The sequence below is a fragment of the Paramisgurnus dabryanus genome, chromosome 22, assembly GCF_030506205.2.
Source record: "Paramisgurnus dabryanus chromosome 22, PD_genome_1.1, whole genome shotgun sequence".
Lineage (NCBI taxonomy): Eukaryota > Metazoa > Chordata > Actinopteri > Cypriniformes > Cobitidae > Paramisgurnus > Paramisgurnus dabryanus.
The window spans coordinates 7190186-7209881 of NC_133358.1; the positions used below are offsets into that span (position 1 = coordinate 7190186).

At 39.1% G+C, this 19696-nt stretch overlaps 2 long non-coding RNA genes across 2 annotated transcripts; one reads left to right on the forward strand and one right to left on the reverse strand.

The window, feature by feature from the left end:
• The first annotated feature begins 14483 nt into the window (after positions 1 to 14483).
• On the forward strand, positions 14484 to 15968 carry LOC141281409 (uncharacterized). The gene is made up of 3 exons (XR_012335699.1): positions 14484 to 14953; positions 15384 to 15520; positions 15841 to 15968. It is a non-coding gene; the product is annotated as an uncharacterized lncRNA (long non-coding RNA).
• Positions 15902 to 17409, reverse strand: LOC141281408 (uncharacterized). The gene is made up of 5 exons (XR_012335698.1): positions 17205 to 17409; positions 16565 to 16658; positions 16333 to 16466; positions 16146 to 16249; positions 15902 to 16035 (listed from the first exon to the last, which is right to left on the reverse strand). It is a non-coding gene; the product is annotated as an uncharacterized lncRNA (long non-coding RNA).
• Positions 17410 to 19696: the final 2287 nt, after the last annotated feature.

Consider the following 19696-nt stretch of genomic DNA (forward strand, 5'->3'; position numbering starts at 1 on the left):
CCCCCGTTCGAGCCTTTGCAGTTTGTGAGTCTGAAGTTTTTGTCAATGAAAACTCTGACCCTGCTAGCATTGGCCTCGCGTGAAGAGAGTAGGGGATTTACATGCATTCTCTGTTGACGATTCATGCCTTCAGTTTGGTCCTGCTGTCTCGAGCGTAACACTGAGACCCAGACCAGGCTACGTGCCCAAAGTTCCCACCACTCCCTTCAGAGATCAGGTGGTGAGCTTGCAAGCGCTGCCCTCGGAGGAGGCAGACCCAACCATGGCTTTGTTGTGCCCCGTACGCGCACTGCGACTCTACGTGGATCGCACGCAAAGCCTCAGTACCTCAGAACAGCTCTTTGTTTGTTATGGTGGTCAGCAGAAAGGGAAAGCTGTCACTAAGCAGAGGATGTCTCATTGGATAGTTGATACTATCACCCTGGCTTATAATCTGCAGGGTATTCCTTGCCCCTTTAATTTGAGAGCGCACTCCACACGGAGTGTTGCCTCATCTTGGGCTCTCGCTCGTGGTTCCTCGCTTACAGACATCTGCAGAGCTGCTGGTTGGGCGACACCTAATACATTCATTAGATTTTACAGTGTTCGTATCGAGCTTGTATCCTCTCGTGTTCTTTCCTCATCAGGGGGAGCACGGAGAGCAGACTCACAGGTCGGCTTGCAGCCTCTGACTGATGCTCCATAGCAGCGTCAGAACAAAAATGCGTAATGGTTTGAATTGTTCTTCCTCCATTGCCTTGGCAGTCTATGTTGCGGAGCATTGGCTGTCAGCCTTTCACTAGCTGTATCCTCGCGAACCTACGTGTCTGGCTCGGGCCCCACATTGCGTCCCTTAGCTGGGTTAATCCTACCAGCCCACGTTTCCCTTAGCAGAGCACTGCTTTGCTTACACAGCCACGGCTGTCCTTTATCAACTAATATATTTTTCGTCCACCATTAGCCCTTAAGAGGGGCGGTGGCTTCCGCAGCGTTCCTATCCCGCTCAGGTAGGGCGCTTCCCAGTCGCTGGCACTTCTGTGGGTTAAAGGAACATCTAGTGCCCGGCCTTCTGCCTTAATCCTATTTCTCCATCTCATTAAGTGGAACCGGAGGGCTTTTTGCAGTCACTGGAAGAGGTCAGCCCCTAGTGGCGTTTTGGTAGCGATTCCCAATTCGTCATAGTGACCGACTGAAAAGGAATGTATCGGTTACGGATGTAACCCTCGTTCTCTGAAGGAAGGGAACGGAGACGTCACGTCCCGTCGCCACAGGTGCTGCCACCTGCTGTTTCGGCCGGTCACACTTTCCAGCTTTCTCAGCGAAAAAGAAGCTAATTTCCATATTTGCACCTGCTGCTTATATACGCACCTGGCGGGGCGGCGCCAGAATTATGCAAATATCTCAATGCCAAGTTAATTGGCGTTTTAGTAGTATTCGAAGCAGATTGGTTCCTCTAAGCGAGTTCCCTTCCTTCAGGGGATTACATCCATAACCAAGACGTTCTCTCTTCTCAGCTCCACAAGTTGGAAACACTTGGTGTCTCACCAATGTTATTTATAACTTTACAAGGAGGCCTGCACCACTCTACCAACATTTTTGTTAAAAATTTATTCAGAGTCATCTCTTAATACCTGTAATGCAGCGAGAATTTGAGGCTGTTGTTGGAGGTTGGCCCATGTATTTCTACATTTTACCAATTATTAGCTTGTTTACCTACTTATTTACTCTTGATTCTCCAGAAAATGTTGGTTAAATGATGTTTTAGTAATTGTTTATTTATTATATGGTTTAACTCATAGTTATGTGGGCGTCACTAATTTGACTTTTTCATTATACACTATTGTTTTTGATGGATATGTCTAATGGTTCTCTGCAATTTTCTACAGGTTCCCCTTTTACAGTTAGTAGCCCCGCCACTATGGTCAGCGACCCAGCCTTTGCCGTCAGAGACCCGCTGCTATGGCCGAAGACCCCGCCTCTCCAGTCGGCAACTCTCCACTGTGGCCAGAGACTCTGCCACTACCATCAGAGGCCCCGCCACTACACTCAGCCACCCTGCCACTACATTCAGCATTCCTGCCACTGTGGCCAGAGACTCCACCACTACTGTCAGCAACCCCACCACTACAATCAACATTCCCGCAACTGTGGCCAAAGACCCCACCACTACCGTCAGCCATCCTGCCACTACGGTCAGAGGCCACACTACTGCTCCCCAAAACCCCGCCATTTCAGCCAGCAACCCCACCACTACGTTCAGAAACCCAGGCAGTACCGTCATCCAACTTGCCACTTTGATCAGCCACCCGGCCTCTACAAGAACCCATCACTACAATGCCAAAACAAAGAAAGCGAAGACAAATACGTAATGGTAATGGTAAATTCCTTTTATTTTAATATTGATAGTTGCTAAATTAAATCCACTCCACTCTTGTTAACTGGTTATTGGTTATTTAGGGCTCTATCTTACACCCGGCGCAATGCAGCGCAATGCCCGACGCAAGTGTCTTTTGCTAGTTTCCACCCTGCGCAATATCATTTTCACGTTTAGCGCCACGTTTTTTAAAAAGCAAATGCATTTGCACCCCCTTTTGTGCCCATGGGCGTTCTGGTCTGAAAACGAGGTGTGTTCAGGTGCATTGTTGGCGCGTTGCTATTTTGAGGCAACTAAAATAGACTACACCATTGACCAACAAAAACCTGTTCTAAAAGTAAATGGCGCAATATGTTTTTTGTTATTTAATGAGCGCTTTAGTAATATGCACCTATAAATGGGACGACAACGTGGGTTTGCTTATCACATCCATGAATGCGCAGCAGCACAAAAACGCTTTTAAATACGAAAGATTAAAGGATTGAAATGTAAAAGATTATTATTTAGTCTCTTGGACATAAATGAGGACCGATTATGAGACTTTAGAAGGCGTAAAGAGCTGCTTCACCTGCAGCCTGGTAAGTAAATAAATGCTTTGCTTTAAACAAATGCATCCGCTTTTAAATGTTTTTTTAAATGCTACCTCACGGATTTATTGTATATGATGACTCTGTACCTGTGGATATGGTGAGATGAGAAACATTTTTAAAGAAACAGTATGTAAGAAATGTATATCAATTAATCATAAAATGGCCCTGATATGTCACTAGACATTAAGAAATCATTTCATTTCAAATACTTATATCACTGACAACAGTGGTCTGGCCAGGATATTGAAGTTGCAGCCCTCAACTGATGTTTATGTTGTCATTTTGTGTATTGGCCACTAGCTGTGTGATTGCAGTACCAGTTTTAGCCACAAGTTTTGTGATTGCAATACCAGTTTTGGCCACAATCCTACATACTGTTCCTTTAAGTAATGCTTAAAAAAAATAATGACGCTGTCCGAGTGCTGAAACTTGCGGAGAGCCGTTTGTAAAATCTTTATCTCCTGTTTGTTACATATAAAGTATTTTTAGAGTACAAACCATTTCTTACATATTTGTAAATAATTTTTTGATGATATTGGATAGACATACATTTAAAGCAATTAAAAGCCTGCTTTTTTACTTCCGTGACTAAAAGAAAACACGTTTTAAAGGTTTTAATAAAAAATAAAAATTTCAATACAAGTGAAAAACAACACAATTATTTAACATTATTCTTAAACTGGGGATCTTCTTCCTCTGCTTAGTTTTTCAGTTTACAAAGTCTGTCATCTAAATAGGGATTAGACATAGCGCCAGCGCAACTGGCTTTTAAAGGGGATGAGAGCTGAGACTCTCATTGGTTTATTGCACGTTACGCCCAAAATACTCCCATTACTTAAAAAAATAGGACCAACCCTTTCTATACCATGCGTTAGGCGCACAAACCATTTTTCCCGTCGTTAAATTAGCAAAAGTGGATTCCGACAAGCCCATTTAGACGTTGCGCTGTGCGCTTTAGACAATGCGCTTAGATAATTAAAATAGGGCCCTTAATCTTTTTTGTTGTTGTTGTTTTTAATTCATTTAAAAAAACAACAACAATTGTATTGATGCATTACAGAATGTTCACATAAAGGATGTGTACTTCGGTGATGTGGTGAGGGAGAGAGTTAGGGAGGTTGGTCAGTAAAAAGAAAGAAAAAAACTTTTTAGTTTATTCGTTAGATTAAATTAATTTCAACATATGTTTTTCTCCTGAAACAATATTTGGGAACATCCCGTTTTACAATCCAGTAAATTGTCCTGTGTAATTGTTAGCTAGATATGAAATACATGAAATGTATTAAGGTAAATCAGTTCCTTTATTTATTATGCTGTATAGCTTGAAGTTCCTGATATAACATAGATCTTGATATTTTTTCTGTTCTGTTAAAGGGAAGGAAAGAGAGTCTGTTTCGGTGGCAGCCTTGCACATCCTGGTAGGTATGCAAATATTTGATATCTATGGTCTTGTAGGGTCTTTTAATAATGAATAACAAAGTCCACAAAAGTTCTGACATTGTCATGTTGTTTTGTTTGTATTTCATTTTTTTTATATGTATTGTTCCAATTTATTCCTGGCTTCAGTATTCATATGGGCAGCACTGAAAACATTTCAGCTGTATAAATGGCATATAATGTACATGCAGCCAGTTATTGCAGAATAAACCCACACAATGACAAGGGTGCTAACAACTGGCTGACTGTATACTATTATTTTTCTTATTAGATATGAAATTGAACAAGAAATTTAAATATTTGAAATATTTGTAAGAAATCTAAACATTCAAATCAGCTTAAAGTCAAGACACATAGTTTAAACAAGACAAATAAGCAATATCCAGAGAGCTGTTCAGTGGCATAGTGTCTGGGCATGCAGGGTATGCACGTGCAAATGGGCCCGGGCCAATAGGGGGCCCGCCCCAGCTTTTAATAAAAAAATTTTTTATTTGTGGCCACAATGAATATATATTTTTTGCTTATGGGCCCGGGACTGACTTGCTACGCCACTGGAGCCGTTAAATATTTTTTTTTTGTTACTACTTTCCAAATAGGGAATTAAATAGTCTAAACAAAATGTTGGACACACCTTTTGGCAAAGAGACGATTTTGTTATATTTTTGTATAACATGGAAATTAGCGGGACAGTGGTTTCCTCACTAAAAAGCCTATTCATATTTAATTTATCTAAAGATAATTTAAAAGTCTATGGGAAAAATAAATGGGCTTTTTAGAGAGGGATAGCCTACAAAAATATGTAATCTGTGGCATTATCTTTTAAACAATACTGTGTACAACTAAATTGTTTTTTTCCTTTATAGTGGCAAGAAGTGGAGGAGTTCCTGGGTGTCTGATGATGCTGTGCAGTAGTATGTGTCTGTTTAAATACATGCCATTACACATATCAATACAGTACTTGTAATGATAAAAAGTTCTTCTGTAAATTTTGTTCAACAGTTACACTTGTAAGACGCCACCCACTGGTCCAACGAAGGCATCCAATGGCGTGGTGAAGGGATCACATGTTCTTTCCGTCCGTAGCGCTTCTAGAAGAATTATTCCATTTATTTAATTTGTTTCTTTGACCTCTGTGGTTAAATTATAATCTGACTCCAATTTATTAGTTACCAATGTTATTCTGATGCTGATAACAATTTATATAATTTATTATTATATTTTATTCTCTTAATTATTTAGAATGAATAACATTCACATAGAGAATATAATGTATCTCTGGAGGTGCTTAAGGCAGTTCCATACAGCTGGGTGTAGAGGCATTTCTCCTTCTTAACTTAAGGTCAGAGGTTTATCCAAACACACTATAAAATATGAGGATCCATCTATATTGAGATTGAGTCATTATAACCTCCAACCTGTATTTTCATATTTTCAGTCGAGGTAATTCCTAATCTACCCCCCTCCGGTATATTTATAAAACATATAAAGACTTGACAAGCTTTAAAATGAATAAAGGTGAATAAAATGAAACAATTTATTTTGCCAGGTAGGCTACACTTAAATCAATCATTTGGTTATTCAAATCAATCAATTACAAATATATCAAAACATTTACTAAAAGATCAGCATAGAAAAATAAACACATAAAATAAAATCATACCTGGCAATTCAAGACACACAGCAGTGCGGGAAGATCAGTCTACAGAATGCTTCCTTGAATCCCTTGCCAATGTACTTTAAAGTGCCCATATTATGAAAAACTCACTTTTTCTGGGTTTTGGGGTGTTCATTTGTGTCTCTGATGCTCCCACACGCATACAAACTTGGAAAAAAATCCATCCATGCTGTTTTGAGTGAGATACAGGTTTCTGAATGTCCTCTGCCTTGAGTCTCAGATTGCGCTAGTTAAAACTCAGCTCCGTTGTGACGTAACAAACCGTTTCGTCACATTCAGTTTGAATTTTCCCGCCCACCACCCCACTCGCAGGTCTCCACCCACCAGGTAGCTAGAGAGCACAGAGCAGTCACACCCTCTATGCTGTTATCATGTCTCACGGAAATAACAGCAATTTGGATATTATCAGAGCCATGGATATGGCTCTGGATATTATGGATTATACTCCCGCCTACTTTTAAAAGCAAAGTTTTAACGCGTGGTTATTGGAACCCGGAGTAATCTTATATACAGTGTGTTACCGAAATGTGATGTAAACAACAGACTATCACAGACTATAACAGACGGTCACTATGTATCTATATTTCACGGATTATATGCATTTGTGGACAAAAATGGTAATTGAATGTATTTTATTGGACTTTCATGGATCATTCACACATCTGAAACAGACTGGATTCGATTCGCGATCGTTGTAATATCAACAAAAAAAAGGTAAGAAGTCACGTTATATTTTGCATGTTGTCATCTTCGGTCACAAAATACAACATTAGAGCATATCTCAAAACAGAGATAATACATTGATGCTAATCCCGTAAATTATACCTTTTAAATGTATAGTGATGTTAAAATTGTTTAAGTTAGGCTATATAGATATTTTTGCAGGCTAGATAGTTTGCAGCGTGGTTTCGAAAGTAAAAAAAAAAATTTAACGGCTTTATTTTACAATTCTACAAGAACTAAGTAATAGTGCTTTGCCAAACTAAAAGTGTTTTGCCAAACTAACCGAGACTGGCCCTTACCGCCCAGGCTTTTTTGAAACATGCTTTATGGAACTCATACACCTATTTAACTTGTGGAAAAGCTATCATAATATGGGCACTTTAAATACTGACCAGAACAAAGACATCGTAAAAAACTAAAGTTTGACCTGTACCAAATGATCCTAAAGAACATCTGGTCAAAATAGCCAGAGGTATCCTAGCAAAAACCCCGCCTCTCAAAGAAATGCATCTTCTATCTAAAACCTTAAACCATCTTATTTTAGACTTATAGAAATGAAACCTTTTTACTCATCGCACCATGACCTTTAAAATAATATTACACTTGAATATGTATGTAAAAACACAATCTTAGAACCACGTAATATGTATACATTACATTATACATTTCAGCAGATACTCGATGATAGCCTAAAGGCTAACAGTTCAAAAACCTTTGTGATGAATAGATTAAGACATCAAAGAGTTGTATATCTGAAGACCTCTTTCATCTACGGGTCAAATTTGGGTTAACAACACCCTCTGAGGTTGAATTGTTTTACAGTGTCTTTTCATAAATAAACTTAGTTTATCGGGTTAACAACACCACCTGAGGCTTAATTGTTTTACAGTGTCTCTTCATGAATAAACTTAAAGTTTATTAATTATAATCCAGTATTAGAGTCATCAAACCTCTTCTCTTGCATTTACAATCAGATGGAGTGGATATGACATGGACTAATGACCAAATTCTATCGTGGTACATTGCAAAAGGTCGTAAATTAGTGTCGAAACGCACTTTCCGGAAAATCCCCATGGCGATTGTTTATTTGCTTCGTCGAAACGATCTCGCAACTATATCGGAATCTGGTAAAGTATTAGCAAATATCCGTGAACTAGAAAAAGCCCGGTCGGAGGAAATGAGAAAGCTTCGATGCGACTATGTATGATAAACAAACCTGGGTAAGACAGGGCGACGTGTTAGAAACACAGGTTAAAAAACTTTAAAAGAAACTTAAACTGGACAAAGAATTCACAAAAGCCCGCGAGGATTGTTGCGATGGCGCGGGATTTCCACTCGCTGCGATAAACAGGCGGTAATAAACTCTGTTAATGGAAATATACAAGATGATAGTGATGACGAGGACTTTGAATTAATAGAAAATTTGCACGGTCGATTAATGATGCAGAAGCCAGTACAGAGAGTGCGAGAGCCTTGCCCAGACGTAGAGGTAAACATTAGAGCTCACGAACGAAGAGGCCGTAGTCCCATAAGGACGAGAACTAAAACAGGCACAATTTCTAGTAAATCAGCGAAGGTTGCAGTGCTCAAAACAATGAAAAATGCGGACGATGAGATAACAACAATCAGTCGCCCTTGAACCTGTGAAGAATGTGCTAGGCACAAGGAAGTAGTCGGTACGATGCCAAGAAAAGGCCCGTTTCAGCCCTATTGGGATAATTTAATGCTGTAAGCCTCGGTGTACAACCTAGAGCTTCGTGTTGTGTGGCAGGTAGCTCTGTTAACTATCCCAGCTGAGCTAAAAACTAAAATGCCTGACAATTTAAGAACTGGAGAAATTATAGTTAAAGGAGAGGAAGAAGAAGAACTTGAAGTGTATGAGAGATGAAAAACAGCATAGTTGGAGTTAAGAGCTCCAACACAAGCAGGGTGGAATAGAATACTAGACATAAAACAAATCAACAAAGAACCGTTTGAAGTATTTGCAGAGCGGCTGTGAGTAGCATATAAAGAACATTCAGGAATGGAAAATGCAGAAAGAGATCAGGAAGTTTTGTTACAACTCCTTAAAAATAATGCAGGCCCACACATCCAGCAGGCATTAATCCATGGAGCCGAGCCTCCTGAAAATACATATCTAGCACTGGTAGCCTGGGCGTCAAAGATTGAAAATAGGCTAAAGCAAAACAAAACCAGACAGGTAGCCACAACCCAATGGTTAACCGAAGGAAAAGGTGCCGTGCAACCCGAGACAAAACCGCAAATCCGGTGTTATTTCTGTAGAAGAAATAATCACACTGCATGAAATTGCTTAAAATTAAAAGCACTGAATAATCCAGGAAGAACAACCAACAATGATAGGGAGACAGTAGAAAAACTCAAACAATTACTCGAGCAAAACAAACCCTCCACTAAAGCTTCCAGGCAAAATGAAATGCAGCCCCCGAGCGGAAATAGCCCATATGCGGACTTATGCACAGAGTTGCAAAACATGCTGGCAAAATATTGAGATGAAAAATAGGGGTGCATGGCCTCCGCTACTGTAGGAAGCATTATCAAAAGCGGAAACCGGATTAAAATAAGAGCTAATTTAGGAGGCCAGTAAGCTAATATCCTTATTGATACCGGTGCTGCATGCTCCTGCACAAACATTAACTTTCCTTTAACCCAAGAAACCATACAAATCAGAGGCATAGGTGACACGTTAATGACAGCAGTCAAAACACACCCTGTTTTGATTGATTTAGGCGTGACAATTTTGCAAGAGCCATTTTGGTATTTGCCAAGTAACAGCGAAGGGACTGTGATGGGTATGGACATTATGAAAAAGCATGGATTTGTAATTCATTGCTTTAAAAAACAAATTGAATTGCAAACAAACAAAGCAATTAAAAATTGTGTTAATGTCAGCAATGCCAGTATAGTGTCCATTTCCACTACAGATCCAATTCAGCTGTTGATTGACAAACACAAAGATGTGTGGGCAAATCATGAACGTGATTGTGGTTTAATTGATTTGGAAGTTAGCATTGAGGGTGAACCACCCCCACCGCAAAAACAATATCGCATAAAACCAGAAGCAGAAGCGGCCGTTCATGAAATAGTGAAACAACTTGAGATGAGAAAAATTGTTCGCCGATGCAGTTCAATCACTAATTCTCCGTGTCTGCCAGTGCCCAAACCTAATGGAAAATGGCGATTATGCATTTATTATCAACGACTTAATCGAGTGATACCCAAAGCTACCGCTATAGTGGCTAATCCTTCCACTATTTTGACACAAATTTCAACAAGCGCTACGTGGTTTACTGTACTTGACATTAAAAATGGATTTTGGTCTATTAAGGTCAAGAAAGAGGATCAATGGAAATTTGCCTTTACAGTAAATCAAATACAATATACCTGGCTTCGAATGCCACAGGGATGGCATAACATCCCTTCCATTTTTCATAGAGCGGTCGCAGATGTGCTCAATCCCTTACTAGGGAGCGGCCAGGTAGTGCACTATGTTGATGATATACTCATTGCTACTAAAGGTTCACTTGAAATTCACTTAAAAGTGGTGGACAAAGTCCTGCAAACGCTAGGCGATGCAGGCTTTAAACTAAACAAAGAAAAAGCTCAAATAGCTCAAAAAGAAGTGCACTACCTAGGGTACAATCTCACTCAAAGTCATCGGGCATTGACAGACGACAGAAGGAAATGCATTGCTGAACTGCCTCGTACGCACACTTTAAATGCGCTCCAAAAGGTGTTAGGGACTGCTAATTATCTGAGAGATTTTATTCCAGACTTTGCAGACATCGCCGCACCATTGTACGTTCTTTTGAAAGGTAAAACCAAACCATCAGATGTTCTTGAATGGACTGAGGCACATGAAAAAGCATTTACCTAAAACAACGTCTGTGCTCTGCGCCAGCCCTGGGCTTACCCAACGTTACCAAACCATTTCACGTCCAAGTTGATGCGTACGAAAATACATTAAGTGGTGTATTAGCACAGGAACATGGAGGGAAATTGCATCCAATTGCATATTACAGCCGGAAAAAATCACCAGTTGAACAGGGGTTTGATCCATGCACACAACATGTACTGGCTGTCCACTGGATGTTAAACACAACAGAACCCATCGTTGGTTTTCAATCAGTGATAATACATACAGTGCACACGCCAGTACAAATGCTGTTGCAAGGTAGAATAAAAAGAGTGTCATCTCAGAGACTTGCCAGATGGTTAGCTGATATACAGTCACGTGACATGACAACAGACAACACACGCATTTTGCCACACATACTTGGGGACATAGATAGTCATCCGCACACATGTTTGCCTGAGAAAGAGATATCCAGCCCTGTGTATGATCGGGAGATTCCTGGTCAGACACAGGTGTATGTTGATGGATCCAGGTTTAAACAAGATGATAATTTCTATACTGGATGTGCGATATGGACACCTAGTTTTCCCGAGTCACAATTACTACGGCAGATTTTGATAAAACTACCATCAAACATGTCTGCTCAAGAAGCCGAGCTCGTCGCATTACTTGAAGCTATTAAGGCACATTCTGAGCCTGTATGTATTCATACGGATAGCCGATATGCCTCCGGCGTCGTGAATGATTTTATGACACAGTGGCAAATGCGAAAATTCCTCACGTCTGCAGGAACCCCAGTGAAACATTTCAATGTGATAAGTGCAATATGGAACGCCGTAACGACGCGTGAATCTCCCATCTCTGTTGTTAAAGTGCGTGCGCACATAAACAAAAACCCGAACATGCATGAACAAAACAACAACATTGTGGATCAGCTAGCTAAATTAGCAGCTATAAAGGGTGACATATGGAATGAAAAACCATCTGTAAACATAAATGCAATTCAAACGACACCAATTGACCTTAAACAATATCAGCAAAGCTTGTGGGTTTCTGAGGGAGAACTAATGTCACCTCTAAAGGAAGATCAGCTGATTACTGTCAATGAAGGCATTGTGTTGAGAGATGGTAAATATGTGATTCCTGAAGCTTTACAGAAACCAATAATCAAATTATATCATGATTATTCACATGTGTCTTCTGAAAAAACATTGCCGTTTATAAGAAGGCAATTTTGGTGGCAAGGGATGACAGCTGACATTGACAGATGGTGTAGTACATGCATTGTGTGTGCCACCGTAAACCAGGGCAAGCCGGGCCGTACACATTTTTACAGACCAGAACCATCGAAAGGGCCCTGGGAGTCTTTGCAGTTGAATTTCCTTGGTCCGCTGCCAAGTGCCTTACACACTTATTCTTAAAGGTATGTTTGGTCAAAATGTATTGAATTATTGAAATTATTCAGATACAGTGTTATCCTACATTGAAGTGTTGCACATAGAATTTTGTTGTTAACACATATGCACATGTTGTTGTTACAGTAAAGTGTGGTGAATACTATGTATAAAAGATGTTTATATACATAATTTAATAGTCAAGCTCTTATAATTTTTATTTCATAAATGAGTTGGATAAAAAGGAAATACCACCTTTCTTCTTCTACAAATTAAATTTGTCAGATTACTGAGATTTAAAAATAATATGCTAACATTTATAGAACATACAGTATATGTTAACATACTAGCTACATGAACTCTGAACCTTGTATTGAGTGGCCTTGTACAATGAAGTGTCACATGTCTACTGGATGTTTACATGGTTGTCTTTATTTACGGTCATCACGGTACTCTTGTTTTTGTCCCACAGGTCTTGCTAATGAAATAAATGGAGAAACCATTTACCATCAAATGGATATTGCTGTTGTTGTTGTTCAAGGGGGGTGGGGTTTGTCTTCTTAAGACACTTTGTATTCACTAATTTGCTGGTTTGACAGCACAGACACTGTCATGTAATAGTAAAACTGGAACTCTGGTGATTAATAACACCATTGTTTTTTTAGAGTTGCTTTTTAGCTGATTAAAATGTTTTATGATTGATTAACCTTACATAGCTATTCAATTGAACTGATTTAAAGGCAGGATAGGCAGGAATTATCTAAAAAAAACTTTTTTAGAAATTTGTTTAAACTGTCTTTATATACCAATACATAAGTAAAATGTAAGTACTCTGAAAAAGAGAGTATAAAAACGAGTGTCTGTAAACCTCTCACCACTGTTTTAAACACAGCTAATTTTTCCATTCACTCCACCCCCTCCCTTCTGGGTTTCTTCTAAAGCCACGCCTCCAAAACACATGAACGCGACGCTGACCGGCTCTGCTGGGAGCGCGGTGCATGTAGTAACATCATGTCACAATCACATGTAATAATACACCTAACTTTATCACTATGAATATAAACCAATAGGATGGCTTTTAGTACTCACTATTAAGCCAGTGTTTTGCATGGAAGAGTTTCCGTGATGAAAGCATTGTTGACTCTGATAAGGACTACCCTCCGGAGACAATACCACTACCACATCGTCGACTCGAGGAAAAGCCACGCGATATTTACTCTCGTTTGATTGCTTCGTTTATTCCTTTGTTTGCCTTGTTTGCCTTCGCTGACTGCATATGCAGGTACTGGGAGTTCTGAATGCACTTTCTCTGCCATACTTTTGCTCTTCCTAGAGTGCCTCATGCACGTTCAAATCAATCGGGTGTGTGCATGTGTGGGCAGATTCCATAGCAACAGGGGTGGTGCCATGGTCGCGTGAGAGAGTGATAGTCACGCAATTTTTTTGTTTTGTAATTGATCTTTACCTCACTGATTGCTATTTTTCTGTTTACTAATGTTCAACTACTTTAAAATAATATTTAGTATAAAAATAAGTATGACCTGACTTCTTATCTTGTTATGACAATGAATTGCATAAGTGCTTGCAATTTTCTTATTGCCATTTTGTAAAAAAAAGAAATAAAAAACAAAAATTCTCAGTCTGTAGCCTATTGTAGATTTCCACATTGCTAACAAATAAACCATAAAAATACATAAAACACCATATAAAACCCAATGTGATCTTAATTTAATAACACTCTCGGAAGAATAAAGGCACAAAAGCTGTCACTTGGGTGGTACTCTTTCAGAGACTACACAACACTAGCCGCTTTTGCACTATCGGGCCTGTGCGAGCCAGGGCTTCAAACGGGCCTCACGGAGCCAATAGCCTCCGACCTCCAGCTGCGTAGCCAAAATCAAGACGTGTTTGAATTGTCAGGCCAATAGCGTGGCAGCGCTTTAGAAAACCCCGCCCTTAATACACCTACCTGGGTCTATTGTCACACAACTCCGCCTGTTTTACCGTGAGGAAGTCACTTCAATCTGACAGGAGACGGGTGTTAGATCGCATCATCATACAACGAACATAATGAAAATAACTGTTTGCACAGTGAAGGCCAAGATGAGAAGATAGAGATGTTTGCTCCATCCGCGGTGTTACTCTTGAAGTTTATATTGGCTGCACACGAGCGATCTCACAACGAGAAAATATCAAGGCTGCGTTCTCTGATAACGTTGTCTCTTAGCGCGCTACGAAGACTCAAAAGTTACACCTTAACTACAGGTATACCTTTCCTACGTGTGTTCTCCGAACTATACCTTAGGATGTTGCTTAAGGTAAACCTTCTTAAAGGAATAGTCTACCATTTTGCCATATTAAACTATGTTATTACCTCAACCTAGATGAATTAAAGAGCACCAATTATGCTAATAAATTAGCACGTTAGCATGTTATTGTAATATCCCATAGTACATACATGTTATTAAAACTTGAACTAATGCACTGTGAGTCTTATAAATTGCTTACATACCTCACCGATTTCTGCATGTCTGGAAAACGCTCGGATTTAGTTCCTGTCTCCGCCTCCCAAAATGTCTAGTGTATTCGGATTGGTCAGATGACTACTCAACTGTTATTGGTCAACTGGGTTCGGCGTGTGTTTGAAAGGTTACGCCCCTGACTACGCGTGGATTTTCCGGTTCTGACTGAGAGTCACAGGCAACGTAAACAAGCGCTATATTTCTCTATAAACGATGGTGTCTGTACTGCCTTACCACTTCAAGCTCGATCCAGAGAGTTCAGACGGCCGTTACGATGTAAACGATCTCCGTCAATGAACGCGATTGGATTTAACTTTTTTAGGTGTCCTTAGCTCTGCCAGAATGCTAAACGAAGACGAAAATGTGTTGCAAAGACATCCAAAAGGTAATTATAACGTACTACATTACTTTGCAAACTATATGGAAACACCAAATGTAGCACATAGAAGGTTTTATTTGAAATGATTATAAAACTATTTCACTTATTAACATTATTTTACTATAGTAAACTTTATTATAAAAGACCGCTTACATACTATATTACTGTGCAAACTATATGGAAACACCAAATGTAGCACATAGAAAGTATTTGTTGAAATGATTATAAAACTATTTCACTTATTAACATTATTTTACTATTGTAAACTTTATTATAAAAGACTGTTACATACTATATTACTGTGCAAACTATATGGAAACACCAAATGTAGCACAAAGAAAGTATTAATTGAAATGAATGTTCTACATTATTTCACTATGGTAAACTTTTTTATGAAAGACTGCTTACTTATAAGTGCTATGTTTTTACTTATTAGGTTTTAAGGAGAATGCAACATGTTCCAGGGCCTCTTACCTGCGTGATTCATCATCCAGGTTTTGCACAAATTGTCTAAATCCCTACACACAGAACATTTATTGTACCGACTATAAGCCTTTGAGGTGCAGGACTAGAGTAAGTTTTATTACATTTTTAAACCAATAACACTAAAGTATCATTATAGTAACAAAGTACCCAAAAGAACAAAAGATGCAACTTTAAAGAAAATATAATAGTCAGTCAAAAGTTTTTTTTATTTATTACAAATATATATTTAAATGTTAAACAATATACAAATAAACATACTTTAGTAACCATATTGTGCTCTTGTTTCAAAAATTGTTCAATTCATTTCTTACTATCTATTCAGAAAAAAGGCACAGCAAAGCTTTGTCAGCTGGTGCTATTTAAGACGACACTATAAGGTTATCATCCTGTCGTGTGTTGTTCTCCAGATACGCTTGGAGCTTCCTGATCAGATCGGTCACAATTTTGGCTTTCGACGACCCCTGCACTGAAGATGGCATGCAATCACGTCCTCCTTTGAAGGTCTCTCAAACTGTGATGCCAGGTCCATTGGAATCGGGGTTTACTTCAGCTTATCTTCAAATACCTCATCAAACACAAGCCTGATCACATCCTCCACATAACTGTAGAAATATTGCAGTCAATAAATCTTTTGTTTTGATCATTTATTTCCCTCCTTCATACATTAAGTTTTTAATTATGAATGTATTTGAAATAAAACATTACTGCTTACGGTATGTCACTTGTGTGTTTTGGGAACATAGCCTTGTACTTTTCCTCTCCTGCTTTTGTTACGGCTTTGTGACATTGTAATGGATGGCTGCAAGGTACAAATACCTTATAAAATATAAACAAGCAATTAATTTATTGTAAAAGTAAATACTACTTTATTTAACACAGTTACTAAAATACTTAAATACCTGCACAGCATTCCAATAAATGAGAAAATCAATTTTTTTTTGCTGCAAATCTGAAATCTCAGGCTACGGACGGCAAAGGCATCCACTGATGATGATGATGGAAACATTGTGAAACGATGCTACTGCCTGGGTTCCTATTATTATGCAGAGAAAAAAAACTTTGTCATCATCAGTTATACATTTAAGACTGGTAGTGGTTTCACTAGGTAAATACATAATATGTGTTAAACACCTTTGCTCCTCATATGCCAGTCTGACTCCTTGTACTGTGTGTAATGATGTTGCATGTTTGCATACAGTGTAGAAGGATGTGTACAGCTGCGAATCTAGGATATAGACAAATAAAACAAACATGTATTCAGTCAAAAAGAAATATTATAACAATAGAGTACAACGACTATAAATCGTTAGACTATTCATTAAAACGTAAATGTATTACATATTACATGGCCCAACATTAGCAACACACATTACGTGTTTACTTCGTTTCAAAATCTAAGAAAGCTTCAAGTAAATACAACAGTAAAATACATATAACTTTAAACAAATCATCTGTACTTAGAGTTTCTTGAGTTTGATCATGAGAACAAATTTTACCGGTAACAGTTTAGCTGGCATTTGTATTTGTATTTATCTTAGCAACTTAGCAAGTTTGTAAACATGTCTAAACCAACATCGATAAAAAAACCGAAAGCCTGCATAATTCAACATACACGTGTGTAAATATGGTAGGCTACGTTGTTTATGAAATACAGTATTACAACACAAAACAATTAGCTTGCAAGCTTAGCTCTACACGCACATTATGTTAATCTCCGGTTACCGGTTACGTAATGTACAGTAAAAGGCAAAAAATAAACGTGAATACTTACAGTCTGTGATCCAGAAGTGCACAGTAATCCAACTTTCAAGAGGAGACGTCGCGCAAATCCAGCTTCGGTTCATGAGAAGCAGTTATTGTGAAAACTCCGTGAACAACTTCTGACTGGATTTTTCCGGAACCGTATTAAACATGATGTCCTCTGTGGAAGTCCATAAAGTGCTATTTTGCCCTCGCATCTAAAGAGACAGCGTCTACTCGAGAGATATCGCTTAAACAATGAAACAAGAGTTTGCAAACAGAGTCAAAGCAGGGACTCACAACCTCCGCCATTTTAGCTCTCTTCTGACTCGGCGCTCCCCACCCCACCCCCGTCTTTGAGGGCGTACCCAAGCAAAGCAGAGAGGGCTGAACTATGATATCTACGTCACTAATCCCAGGAAGTAAACTGTTGCCTACAATCCGAGTGTTTTTTGTAGTCCTCGAACGTTAGAGACGATAACTCGCGTCATCGTTTTCTTTGAGGTATGTACTTTTTGAATATCGTTAGCATGTACTAATGCACACTTACACACAAAAGGATGTTTAAAAACGTGTATCCCATAATAGGTGCTCTTTAATACATACCTATCTTTTTTCAATGCGTGCACTGTACAGCGCATTGTGAATGTGTTAGCATTTAGCCTAGCCCCATTCATTCCTATGGTCCAAAAAAAATTTATCTTTTGTGGCACCATACTTACTGGTATAACTCCTCCCCAGCTAGCATGTATAATCGGCCCGAGCTCGGCTGCCCTGCGGCACCTGCGGCTAAGACTCGGCATCGGCGTGTCTTAACCCGGGCGATTGTGCCCCGCAGCTCGCTCTGGCACATGCATTTTTGTTATGGCTGTAAACACTGGGCCGATTCGTGTTCACCGTAACTGGTAACCTATCTCTGGCTGTATGATCTGGACCACTTCTGGAAATGATTGGCTTATGTTAAATCAAGGATGGTTTTAATGGAGGCCATACAAGGTGACTTTCTCTAACACAAATGTAGATTTTTAACTCCAACCATTATTTTTGTCTGTCCGTAACAAAATCTCAGACATTAAAAAACAAAACATTCACAGACAAATCCAAATTAAACCCTGCTGCTCGTTGATGTCATAAGACACGAAACGATCGGTTTGTGCGATAAATCGAACTGTATTATATCATTTTTACCTCTAATACAGCGCCGCCTTCTTCTTTTGAGTTTTAATGGCGGGTGCGAAGCAACTTCATAGTTGCATACTGCCATCTACTGTATCGGGTGCACGGCTTGAGGGCTATACAGGGCCACCAACAGTAGGTGGCGGTATGCACCTATGAAGTTGCTTCGCAACCCGTGATTAAAACTCAAAAGAAGAAGGTGCTGTGCACGGGCTCATTTGACTGGGCATAGTACTGTATTAGAAGTAAAAATGAAATAAATACTGTTCGGTTTCTCGCACAAACCGATCGTTCCGTTTCTTATGATATCAATGTGTCGTCACGAGCGGCAGGGTTTAATTTGGATTTGTCTGTGCATGTTTTTTTACTGTCTAAGATTTTGTTACCATCCACATGCATACGACTGACAGACTGAAACTGGTTGGAGTTAAAAATCAACATTTGTGTTGTACAAAATCACATACATCTTGGATGGCCTTGGGGTAAGCTGATAAACATAAAAAATTCATTTTAATATGAATCTCGTACGTTGAGTTAATCTGGGTGCTCGGCTCAGACCGTTTTGCCAGTACGAAGCCGATTTCAACGGTAACTGCAGAAAGCGCCAGCAGCACGGTCAGCTCATCACTGAAGGGGCGTGTGCACAACGGATGAGATAAAACTCAACGCCTGAAGGGCTCCGTACCTTTTCCATCCTACGCCATACGTTGAACTTCAGGTAAGTCTTGTGTTCAGTTTCCTTAAAAAGCATTCACGCTAAGCATAGTTTCAATCGAGTTCCCGTCACATCCTATATTAACTCTACATATTTCTAACGGTTGCTAATTACATGTTGATTATTATTGATTTGTTTATGTTTCTTTGACATGTTCATGTACATTTTTCCAGATGAAACAAAAATAAAGAATTCATAATTAATTTAAGAATTATTAATTAGGACAACAAAAAATTATTTATCATATCTGAGTAAAGTAGTTCAAATTTTGTGTAATATGAAAGTGGCTCCAACTTTTATGGCGCGAACGAAGCTAGCATTGACTAGCTGGGCTGTTAGCTTTTTTCGTTGCAGCTTGGCAATTAGCCAGACTAGACGCAATTTTTATTGAATGCAATTTACGTTAATAATATTTACAAGCATAGTATTCTGTGGAAGAAAATTAAGTGGAACAAAATGTTAGTTGGTAGTGATGTGACAAATAGCAATTGATCCGACCCATGGTTCGGCTCGCATGTGATTCGCGGATTAATACGCAAATTTAAATGGGGAAAATTCATAATTAATCAGAGTTTCAAAGGCTTGCAAAAGTTATTTTTAAACAATTTAATCTCAAAAAGGCGCTAAAATTA